The sequence below is a fragment of the Talpa europaea genome, assembly GCF_964194135.1.
Source record: "Talpa europaea genome assembly, chromosome: 11".
Taxonomy (NCBI): Eukaryota; Metazoa; Chordata; class Mammalia; order Eulipotyphla; family Talpidae; genus Talpa; species Talpa europaea.
The window spans coordinates 94,991,628-95,004,129 of NC_140078.1; positions in this window are offsets into that span (position 1 = coordinate 94,991,628).

The window sequence follows — 12,502 nt, forward strand, 5'->3', positions numbered from 1 at the left end:
CAGAGGAAGGGTATTTAACTCCAGGTGGCCAGCCACGTTCCTCGAAGCACAGGATCATTTATACTTATGTAGTCAAATGCTGTTGTGGATTCTGCCTTTGATGTTATGTTTAGAAAATCTTTCTACTTCAGGGTATCAGGGCTCGTCATCTTTTCACCCATGCTTGCATAATCACACATCTAGTACCTTCCAGGCTCTGTGTTATCACAGGTTCCTTTAGTCCAGTTGGAATTATTCTATAGCTTGTGCTGAGGTCAGGACCTCACCTACATCAAAAGTCAAGTCCAGGCCAGCCCTGGATGCCTCTCCTTGCCTTTCTGCCCCTTCAGCACCTTCTCCTGCAATGCATTGGTCCTTCCTTCCATCCCCACCCGAGAAGAGACAAACTCCTGCTCCCAGGGCTGAGCCCAACAGCGTAGCCTTCCCCAGGGGCATGTGAAGAAGATTCTGGAGGGGCTGCCTGGTGAGGGGCCCAGATGTGGGGCCCTGAGGGGCCTTGCAGGTGTTGGCACCATCTCAAAGTAACACTGGGATGATTTCTTCTCAATAACAGCACACTGCCCATCAGTCTTCCAGCGGGCTGACTGTAGAGGGCAGTGCCTTGGTGGTCCCGTCATGGGCAGTGTGAGGATTGCTCAGTGCATGGGCTGCACTGCAAAGAGGGATGGGGGTACACAGAGCCTGCCAGCCAGAGGCAGGTCGGAGGCTCTCCTGGTGCTATGTTATTGGATCCTGCAAGCTCTCAGTGATGACAAGGAAGGGGAGTATATGGAGGGGCCCACAGGTCTTACCCCAAGGGCGTCCACTCCTCTGAGTCCCAGCCCCCACCCAGGGCCACCAGTATTCAGGGCATCCTGGAAGCTGCTTCTGTTCCCAGGGACAGTTGCAGGCTGTCCACTCACTGAGCACCTACTGTGTGCCTACACAGATCTGGGGGTACAGCACTGAACAAGAGAGGCGGGCCTGTCTTTTGAGAGCCTCTATTCCAGTGAGTGGACATGATAGCTACTGATGATAATAAGTGCTAGGAATAGTTAACAATACTTATGCAGCAGTGCTTTATGTCCTGCAGATTCTGAAAAAACAAACAAACAAACAAAAAACAGGAAGACAGAGGGAAGCTGCTTCAGGTATATCAGCTAGGAAGGGCATCCCTGAGGAGGTAACACGGTACTGAGGAGCATGTCTTGGGAAGAGCAGAGGAAAGGGCAATCCAGGCTTAGGGAGCAGCATGTGCAAAGGCCCTGAGGCATGAAATAGCCTGACAGGAAGCTGAGTCCCAGAACCAGGTGGACATGGGGATAAGGTGGGAGCTGTAAGGGAGGCAGGGCGCCCGGAACTCATAACATCTGTCCCACCACCCACAGTAAGACACCATCTCAGACTCAGGCAGCAAGCCTCTTACAGAAAGTGAAGTCTGACACACCCCCTACCCCAGTCCCTGCGGCCAACAACACTGGTGTTTTCGGCTCCCTTCCATTTCACTATGCACCATTTCCTTAAAAGTCAAAGAGGAGAAAAAAAGCAAGCAACACAGTCCATTCAATTAACCTCGGGCCGCACTGGGGACAGCGACTGGCAGCTCAACAGACTGTTGTAGATGGCAATAAAGATTGTGCTCGCGGAGCACTGGGCATGCGCTCAAGTGTTGAAGAGAAGGAAACACCACCAGATTTGGGCTTTATAAAGACTGTTCTGCAAAAGGGCGGGGGTGGGGTAGCAGCGGGCAGTCTCAGAGGACAAGATAACACTCAAGATAACGCATTCAAAAGCACTGAGCGGAATAATTAACGATGGGGCTCTGGCTCTGCCAGAGGGGGCAATATGGGGGTGTCAGTGACACTGCCAGAACCTTGGCCAGGCAGGGAGTAGGGGTAGCACCCCAACTCTGTCTGCTCTCCTTCACCCCCCTAGTGCCGCCATTGCCTCAGGGCCTCCTATGAGTCAAACCAACCAGACGCTGGAGGGTGAGGCCCAAGGCTGGCAGCCCTGGAGTTCAGCCACTGGGGCACAGCAGAGAAGGGCTGGCACTTGGAGAGTGACCACATAGGAGAGACAGGAGTAGGGGAGCCAGGGGAGAGATGGCAGCAGGGGAACCAGGGTGGCAGTAGTGACCTCAGGAGTAGGTTTTGGTAGCAGAACTGTTAGGGGGAAAAGGATGTCCCAAAGCAAATTCCATACAGGCTCTGTGGACCCCACCCCCACCCCAGGCCAAAGCCAAAGACACTGGGAACTCCAAATCCTATCCCCACCCAAGGGAAGGTGGCTGGGACCTGAGGGTGGGGTGAAGCAGCCAGGTGGATACAAAAGGGAGACATGTGGGCTTTGGGGGGGCTCTCTCTCCATTTTGGCTCTCCGCCAGCTCACAGCGTCCGGCCAGCTCTGAGAGTGACTTTGGGTTTCCAGGTCGTCGTATCGGGTAGGACGCATTAAAGACTTTATTTCCCTATTTTTCTCCCTGAGTTGTATATTTTCCTTATTTCTTTTTCTCTTGTAAATAAACCTTTTATTAACCCTTTTGCGTGTCTGTAGTAGAGTATTCATAAGTCCCTTTAAAGCGCGCGGGTGAGGACCCACAGCCAGGAACCCATTTAATATCGGGGCTGCTCTATAACAGAACCTCAAAACTAGCTGGCAGGTGGGGCCAGGGTGAGGGAAAGGTTTTGTTTCCTCCTCAGTGGCCCTTTGAAAAAGGCAAGATGCAAAACTTAGGCAGAGAGAGTGTTGGTGGGGCGGAGTGGAGAGGCCAGGTTTCAAGGCACACAGGTCTGAGCCTAGCCCTGCTCCAGCACAGAGGTCATGGCAGGGGTGACAGTCAAAATATTTACCCCCTGAGAGGGCTCAGTCCCCACAGGACAGAACAACGGAACAGAACTGGGGCTATGAGGTGCCCCCTGCTGTACCCGGCCGCCTAGGGGTCCTAGAGAAGAGCCCAGGGTGGTGGAGTGGTGGGCAACAGGGGGTTCTGCGGGCTGCAGCACAGCTTTTTCCCCATGGTTGGATATTTTCCTGGCTGGCCCATCCATGCCAGAGCATCTCATGTGTGTCCCTGGGGCCACGGGGCAATTGGGCTGGAATATTCTAAAGACAAAAGTAAAAAACTTAACAGAGGCCCAACTCAGCCTGGGGAGGCTGTGGGGTAGAGGGATTGGCAAGAAGGAGCGCCTCCCCGACCTGTGCGCAGGGACGGCGGCCCGGGGAGGGGCACGGCCAGGCCCGGACTATGCACTTTCCCCATAGCCTTTTTTTTTTTTTTTTTTTTTTTTTATAGAGGCATGTTTTTTTTATTTGTTTGTTTGTTTTGTTTGTTTTGTTTATACATGCACTGGGTACAGTCAGAAGCACGGGAGGGTGAGAGAATTCACCAGAGCCAGAGCGGGGAGCAGAGCAGGCAGAAGGACTGAAGTACACTGCTGAGGGGAGCAGCGGGCGGCAGGAGAGGTCTGCGCGCCATGTGGGACCCTCCTCTGGTGGCCAGGGAGCAGCCGGGGATCGAACCGGCGCCGCAAAGGCTGCGGGCAGCTTCGCAACCCAGCGCTCAACCGCTGCGCCAACCGGGGAGGCCCTCCCCATAGCCTTTTGCCAGGTCTCTTTACGGCTATTTCCACCTGCGAGTTGGAACTGGGTAGTGGATCGAGAATCCATTTAGTAAAGTGCAATCAGCATTGTTATGAGCAAAAAGCAGAGAGAAGGATCGAATCAAAAAGAAGAAAATCGCAGAGTTCATTGCAGGTGAAAAGGCAAGTCCTGTTCCATGAAACTTGACTTTCAGGCTCATGGGGTTCCTGAATTAATGGATTTGGATTTCTTAATTTGGGTTACAGCCAAGAGATCTGGGGAGCCACTGCGTGTGCAAGCAGGGGTCCTCGCGTCTTTTCTCCATGGGCAGTGGCTTCCTGTGGCAGCTCCCCCACTGTCCGTCCCTGCCCACAGGGGCCTGCCCACCTTCTCCACCTCTTGCTCTGGCTTGACCTCCTGCAGTTCAAAGAATCACCTTCTTCCCTGTTTTTGTCCCCACTTTACTTCAACAGACACTGAAATCCGGGGACAGAGAATGGCCTGTCTACTGCACGCAGGAACAGTCCCCAGGGGCTCGGGGTGGGGCAGTGAGGGTCGGGGAGCCTGGGAGTGGAGGGTCCCCAGCAGAGTGTACTCCTGGGGAGTGAGGGGGCACAGGAGCCTTGAGAGGCTGCCGGGTTCCTGTGGGCTCTGGGGCCAAGGGGCTGCAACTTCAAGGGCAGGTTCTGTTCTGGGGACTCGGGGGAGGGGAGGCGGAACAAGACTGTCTGCTGCCTGGCAGTTACACAAATAAAAAGCTGTCAGGAAGGGAGCTCAACTCTAATGCGGATGATGAAAATCAACCAGAGGATGAGACTGATAGACTCATTCCAGTCAGACTGGAAGGGCAAGACAGGTTTCTCTCGGGACATTTGCGTGGCAGCCGGAAGGATGAGAGGATGAAAGCCTGCCAGGCTCACAGGTGCAGAACATTCCCTTGCACATGCAAAGGCCCCGGGGTGACAGACTGAGACAAGGCCAGGGTGTACAGAGCGTGGTCAGTCAAGGGCTAGCACAGTAATGGAGTGGAGGTCAACAGGCCTGGACAGGGCTTGCTTCAGGCCACGGGCAGTGGCAGGTGGACAGGGCTCTTGAGGGACAGCCTCCTATCACCTGCAGGAGTCTCCCTCCTGGTTCAAAATGGAACAAAGCCCTGAGCCAAGCCCCAGAGGGCAGCAGGGGAAGAAAAGTCTGCTCACCAGGCTGGAAGCTACTGGCCAGGGTGCTGGCGGCTGGGACCCTGAGCCCAAGTGTTTCTTTTCAGTGTAGCAGTTTCCTGATGCGATCCCTGCGCAGAGGAAGGCAAACGGGATGAGAGCGCATTTCAATCAAAGAAAAGCCAGTGTCCCTCCTGCCTGCCAGCCTGCCCTCCCGCAGCGCAGCTCACTGTCCCTATCTTGGAGAGGCTGAGCACACAGCCCCACCTTTAAAGCATGGAGCGGACTCTCACGCAGGCACACAGTCCCTTACCAGCCTCTGAGGCCGTTCCCTGCAGGGACGCTCTATGACCCCTCAAGCAGGCCCATCCTGCTGTCAACTAGCCCCTCCCAAGGGAGGGGCAGCCCTTGGTAGCTGCCAAGCCCTGAGCCCCCTGCTGTGATGTCTTTGCTCAGGGCCCAGGCCTGAATCTGCGGCACCAGGTGTAGGGCAGGGGGGAGCTGTGGAAACTAGTTCAAGGGTATTTGCTTTTTTAAATTTGGACTGATATCTGCTAGGAGCCAAGTTGTTTGGATGTGAAGAGTCTGGAGGCAAATTTGATATACCAACTCCCAACCTTGCCCTGGTGCCCCCAGGCCCTGCAGAGCCAGGGGATAACCATATCACACTTCGTGGCAGGGACCCTAGCCCTGCTAAGAGCAGCCCCTCCGCCCCCAACCTCAGCCCAGCTCACCCCTATTCTCTAGGCACTCCCAGCTCTACAGATCTTCCAGCATTTCTCCCTTCCTCCCCCCACCAGCCTCAGGCGGTCTCCCTTCCTCCAGACCAAGATCTCTTCAGTTCCCTGGAAATGGGCCTTTATCAGGTCCCTGTCCTGGCTAGGATGTTTTTTCCGTGCCTCTGGCCACTTCTTGCAAAAGCAAATGTTTCTCATACAGCAGTAGGCACATTGCCAGGGAGATGCAGGGGCTGAACAGTCAGGGTGCCGGAGTCAAAGCCATCTGTGGTCTGGGTGCAGGAGCATGCCGAAATCAGCCTGCCTGGGGCCTGGAGTGCAGGCCTCCCCCTTGCATGCAATGCACCTCAAATATGTGCCCGCTTCAGATCCAAGTAGCGGGGTAAGGAGGCTGAGCAGAAACTGGAGCCTCATCCACAGTGACCCTGGGGATCTGCACCCTGATTCTGAATTGCACAGTTCAGTCAGCATTCCCCGGAGCCACGGCCTGAGCATCTCGGCCATGGCAGCGAACACACAGGCAAAGGTTTCTTTCCTTGAGGAGCTTGTATTCGGTCAGGGGAAGATAGAAAACACACAAATAACTCAGACAGTAAATAACAGAGAAGGGAGAAGGGAGATTCACTAGGTATGAGGCAAGGGGATGGAGCAGCCTCACTGAGAAGATAACAGCAGATTTGAAGGTGCAGGGAAGAGGTAACTGGCAGTGCAAAGGTCCTGAGGCAGCCAGCCTGATGTAGTTGGGAGAACAAGGAGGTCACTATGACCACACAGGGGAGTAAAAAAGAACCAGAAGGCCTTCTGGACCTCCTGGCTTCCCCCAAGACTGGGGGTGGGGGGTGGGGCACCAGAGAGTCTTGAGCCAAGGGTTGACATGGGCTGATTTGTCTTTAAGAGTCCCTCCCTAGCCTTACTGAGAATAGGGGAGAGGAAGGGAGAGGCCAGGAGACCAGTTGGAGAATTTTGGCAATTGGATAAGGGTGTGATTCCTTAGCCGGACCCTTAGAGGGTGGAGAGCTCAGTCCCTGCCAGGCCCTGTTCCCAGCGCCTGGCCTGTATTAACTCATTTAACGCTTCAACAGCCTCAGAGAGCACCTGGTCCTGTTTTTATATAAGCATGCTGAACCCCACAGGGTGAAATAACTTGCCCGAGGCCATATAACCCAAAGGTGGCTAAGCTTGCATTTGAACCCAGGTCATTCAAAATCCAGCCTCTTGAAAAGCCACACATTTCAGACAGAAAGTCAAACTCACCCACAAGACATTTATAAAGGAAACAGAACACTCAGCCTTGGGTCAGGAGGGCGGGCCATCAGAGGACCAAGCTCGGGTTGGGTCTGCGCACCCAGAAGTCCCACTGCACCTCCTCGGGATGAGCCCCCAACCTCCACTCCGCCTTGTGGGGATGGGTGGCTGCAGGCGTCTGCCCATCCCAGGCAGAGACCATAGCTCCTTTAACCAAGCACGCTGGTGGGGCTGGCTGTGGGGCCACAGGTGGTGGTGATACCGGAATTGTCAGGTGGATGTCCCCGGCAGGAGGGAGCCCAGAGCACCCCTGGGGCTTGCTGGGTGGCCGAAGTGGGCTGGGGTCAAGGGCTGGGCCCCCAACGGGCCGTGACTATCTGGGACGGCAGAGCTGCGGGGGCCCAGGCCCCAGACACGCAGACTTTGCTCAGAGGCTGGCCAGCCACGGGGCAGCATGGGTTTTGACCTCTTTGGATTTGTGTTTCCTCATCTGAAAAATAAAAAGGAAAAAAAGCTGGCTCCCGGAGAGACCCTCTGGGGAGGGGGCAGCTGGCAGGCATCAGAGCAACAGCTGCAAATCTCAACCCCAACGGTTGTGAAATCCTTTTGTCTTTTCCTCCCCGAGGGTTTCTGTCACTCCAAAGCTGTTTTGAGGGTAAAACTGAAGCTCACATCTTTGAAAGTCATTTCTATTTTCTGCCAAAAAGCATTTGGGGGGTTGATTTATTTATTTATTTTTTAAATATATGCTGCTGCCCCAGCTGTAACTGTTGCTGAATCCCTGTGCTCATTGTCCTTAGTTCCTGGGTGGATGTTTTCCAATCCAAGCCACTTCCCTAATTCCTGATTTTTTTTTTCTCCACTGGGACCTTAGCTTATAAATTGCAACCATTTGTTTTGCCCTGAAGAGGAACTTTGCCGCTCGTCCATGCCTTCTGCATTCTGGGTGCTTGGCAAGTTCATCTCCCATTTCCACAGGCCGGATCATTATTCCGATATTACAGCTTCGACTGCTGCCTTCTCTTCTTACCCCACCCCCCGCCCCCGCCCCCGGCCACGCATAATGATCTGAGAACTTTTATCATGTTCAGTAATGAAATCAGCCGTTTGCTGATATTTTCTGCTGTTTTGAATAACATTTATTTCCCAAGAGGAGAATTATTTTTCTGGTTTTCATTGAATCGCTTATTCAATGACTACCCTTTGCTCTCTGCTATATTATGTCCTGGGATGTGCTTCTTACAAGCGACTTTACTATTTGTGGCTTTTCCCCCATGTTTTGCCAAAGATGTCCACATTTCTATCTCCTGCCAGATCTTTCCCCTGAATTTTGATCTCTGGCAGCCAACACATGTCTGCAGCCTCTGAGACAGGACCACAGTCGGGCCCCTGGGCTCCCTCTCCCCAGGAGGCTCACCCCCAGTCCTGCGGGGCCCAGGCCTTGTTGACAGGCGGCAAGGTCCACCTCCTCGCCCTGCCCAGATCCCTCCAGAGCCGCCGGCTCACTCACCACACACTCAAGGTCCCCCAGTTGAGACCCAGTTCTGTCCACACTCCCATATGCCCCCACAAACAGCACCCCTTGCCTCTCCCAGGCACAGCCCCACTTTGCCCTCAGGCCAGACCTAGAGGCAGGCTCCCAGTGGTCTAGGCAGAGAACTCTGGGGTTCATAAACCTGGAAAGTCACCCCAACACTCTCTCTTCCTGGCTCTGAGGCCAGCTGTGTCCTAGTTCTGAAGTTTCTTTCTGCCCCTCCCCACCCCAGTCGCTGGGGTTTGTCCACACCACCCCCTCTCCTGGGGAGAGCAGCAGTCTCCCACGTCTGCTCTCAGCCTGCCAATCCATTCTCATTTTTGGAAAATGCAAAATTAAGTTTTTCTTCCTGTCCATGGTTTCTCCTAGCTCTAGACCCTCACACACACTCCAGTCCCTGCAGCTACATGCCCGCCTCACTCTGGGCAACACTCTGGCCACCAGCCAGATGCAACATGACTTCTTCCCTGCAACTCCTCCTGCCAGATGTGGAAGCTGCTTCCCCACCCCCTGGGGTGCAGGCTGGCCTGTGACTTGCCTTGGTCCACAGAAAGTGGCAGCAGTGATGCCATGCCCAGAGCTGAGCCTGGGTCTCATGAGACCTTGCCGCTCCTGCTGGCACCCCAGCCCAGCGGCCATGGGGCAGACCTGGCCAGCGAGTGCAGACAAGGATGCTTGGGCAGTTCACCCTTGGGTGCGCGCTGGACCCCGGCTTCCTGTGCCCTCCCTGCCTGATTCTGGGCTCATCAGGCTCCCTCACAGCAGCCACACTCTCCCGCTAGGTGGCCCTTCCCTTCCTGTTTCTCCTGGGTCAGCAGTGACTGTGCAGTGACAGTTGCCTTTCTGGTTCTCATTAAGCCACCCATGTCCCAGAGCCCAACAGCTGTCAGCCTCTTAAGCCTGAAACCCGCCCCTGCCACTCCAGCGCAGTTCAAAGCTGTTTCCTAAGTTCTCACTCGAGACCACACTTAGGAGGAAAGAGGTCACGTTCACTCATGGACCCCGGGTGCCAGACCTGGAGTGGCTGGAGCCACAGCAGTCCAGGCACCCCACAGCACTGGCGTAGGAGTGCCTTCACGGCCCTTAATAAGACATCAACCCAGTTATATGAAACTGACAAGTCAAAAAATGAAGTTTAAACCCTTTATCCAGAAAAAGAGAGGAGAAAAGCAGCAAAAGAGTTTGGAGAGAGGGGAGAGGAGCTATGGGGCTGGAGTGTGCTGATTTTTTATTATATGGTCTAATCAAGTGTTTGTGGACTAGATACAGAATAGTTGTTGAGGTTACAGAGAGAGGTCCTCGAGAAATGCAAATTAAAATGACATTTGGGATTTTTCTCCCTATCAAATTGCAAAAATGAGAAAGATGGCTACTATGCAATGTTGGTAAATGTCAGTGCACTTTCCTGCATCATAGGTGGAGCTGAAATTGGCACTGCCAAAAAAAATAAAATAAAGATTGAAGAGCAATTCAACAAAATGGATCTGAATTTGAAGTGAGCTTCTACATATATACGTCCCAGGCTCACCACTGTCTCCAGCAGAAAGAAACCTGGAGCCACGGGGAGGCCATCCACCAATCTCGAGTGGGTCAGCCAGCCCACCAAGCTGACTGTCCACTTTGTCAAGGTCAAGGCACTTCCTCTACCCCGGGAACACAGCCGGGCCCAGACTTAGCGCTGGGATCCCAGAGCCCAGGCGCAGGGGGACAGAGGACACACGTCCCAGCACATGGGTGAGGGAGCCGAGAGGTGTCCACTGCCGTGGCCCCGTGTCACTGCCGTCTAAACAGCCAGTCTGGGGTGCCTCTGGCAGACAGGGTGACCCCATGCAGAGGCTGGTGTGCCAGGCTGCAGAACGGGGGGTCCACAGAGACTGTGGGGAGCATGTGAGGCCAGGCAGGGGCATGTCCTCATTTCACCACCTTCATTTGCATCTCTGGGATATTTTCACCCACAAAACTAAGATTTTTTTTACAACCACAAAGTACTTGTGCATTTCTGGTCTATTTTTTTCAAGCAGAGTTTGGAAGTATTTTTAGAGTAGATGGTTGGGTCTAGAGTTGGTTCCAGTTGGGTTTGGGGTTAGGTCTTATTGCTATTGGCTGAAGAGGTGCTCTTATCACAGTCAGAAGATGGGCGTTGGGGTTAGGAATGGGGTGTACTCTAAAAGACCCCAGCAGAGTTGGGGTAAAGACACCTTGGGTTGGTGTTTGGGGTTGAACCTTAATTAGAATTTGAAATAAATTTGGATCCTGGCCACGAGTTTGAGAGAGGATGTAGGTTACCCAGTGAGGTTTGAGATCAAGCAGCTGGCATAGAAAGGTGCTCATCTTTAGGTAAAGCAGCTGCATGGGTTTTGAGGATCACCCTTCCCCTACCCCCAGCATGCCCCTTTGGGATCTCCAGCCAAACTCTGTAGCCCAGGGAGGGGTGTCCCAAGCCGCGTCTGGGGCGCTAGAGGTTGGGGAGCGGGGCTGGGAGTGGGAGGTGGGGGCAGGGGTGGGGAGGTTGGCAGGGTTCCCGCGCCGGCTCAGTGCCCACCCAGAGCTGGAGGGCTGGAGCAGCCAGACCGTGGGGTGACAAAGCCAAGGTCGCTGCAGGCTGCAGCGCGTGCGGGGGCCGCTTGACGTGGGCTCGCAGAGTCGGGCTTTTCAATTTGTTTACAAGCCTGCGTCACCCACCGACCTTTCTCTGCAGCCTGGGACAAAAGGTTCCTCTTTTGTAAGTCCCTTTGGGCTGAAAGGGCATTCACCAGGGCGGGAATGCAGGGTGGTGCAGGGCGACACCCCGTGGTGAATTCAGACCCCTCCGGCCCACCCACCTGCTGGCGGCGCTCACCTGCCCCGTCCACCCCCACCTGTGCCTCGCTTTTAGCCACCGACTCGCCTCTGTCCACGCGCCACCTCCCGCCCCACTGTCACTCACCACCTCCTGCCTGCAGCTCAGCCACACTCTCAGCACCCAGCACCCAGCCGGCCCGCCCCAGACCTTTCATGCTTCCGTGGCAAATGACCCATCTTTCCACCCACTGCCCGTTCACTGTCCATTATGCTTTCCTGTGTCGGAAAAATCTCCGTGGAGCGCACCCTGTGCTAGAGCCCAGGCGGAGCGTCAGGGGCCGGAGGTGATGGCACAAACGCTGTTCTCCTGGGACACATGGGGCAGCAGAGGAGACACACCTGCGAGGCCCTGACGCAGCGGCCACGGCTTGAAGGGGTCCAGGGCACTGTGAAGACCCATCAGCCCGCACTCGGGGACCAGAGCTGTGGGGCGGTGTGAAGAGCTCAAGGCTGAGGTTCAAAGAAAGGCTAGGAATGAGTCAGCAAAGAGGAAGGAGGAGGACAGAGGCCAGTCCCTGGCAGGAGACTCCTGGAGGCAGCTAAGTGGGCTGGGAGCTGAGGACCTGGGGGCGAGCGGGTCAGCCCCAGGCGCCAGCAGCCTCCTGGGAGGGCTGATATGTCACCCTGGGCCACCGCACTACAGAGGAGTTGCTTCTGCTTTTTGACTGTTTTATTTATTATGGAAATAACACATTTCTACAACTTCATTATTTGCAAGAAAAGAGATGAATCAGGGGAAATGAGAAGCCATAATCCCACTACACAGAAATAACATTTGGCAAGTGTCCGTGGGGTGTGCTTGGCTGCTGGGTGCAGATGGCGGGGTGGCAGTGGAGGGCTCACCGCCGCCTCACTGTGGGGTGCCTGAAGTGGGGAGATAAGGTGCGGCAGACCCCATTGGGGATCAACCCATTGTCCACGCAAAGCCCACCGTGGCCTTGCGAACACACTGATGTGTGTCCAGGCACCCATCCTTGTCCCCAGGGCCGTAAGCCTCGAGGCTGGGGTCTTCCACAGCTGTCCCACTGTCTCCCCTGTGATTGGTTTAGGCGCAAAAGAAGGTCTTTGACTAAGGAGACATGACGGAAAGTGACCCAAGGGACTTCTCATTCTGTGAGACACGCTTCCTTATCATCCAGGTCATTTTTTCTTGCAGCAAAATGCGACCTAAATGATGCCAGGAACTGTCACTGAGAACCCCCTGGACTCCTGAAGCTGAACCACACCCTTATGTGCGACTCGGCAGTGGCAATGGTAGTGCCCTGTCGAATCTGCTGTGGAAACAGAAGGAAGACCCACCCCCTCGCTCCCTCCCTCTCCCGTCTGGTCCCCACCACCCCAGCCGCCTCAGCTTGGGGCCCTTCATCTTGCCCGATCCCTCCCTCTCTCTCTTTCGTTTCCTCTATCCCTTCAAGCCTCTCTACTCTCAG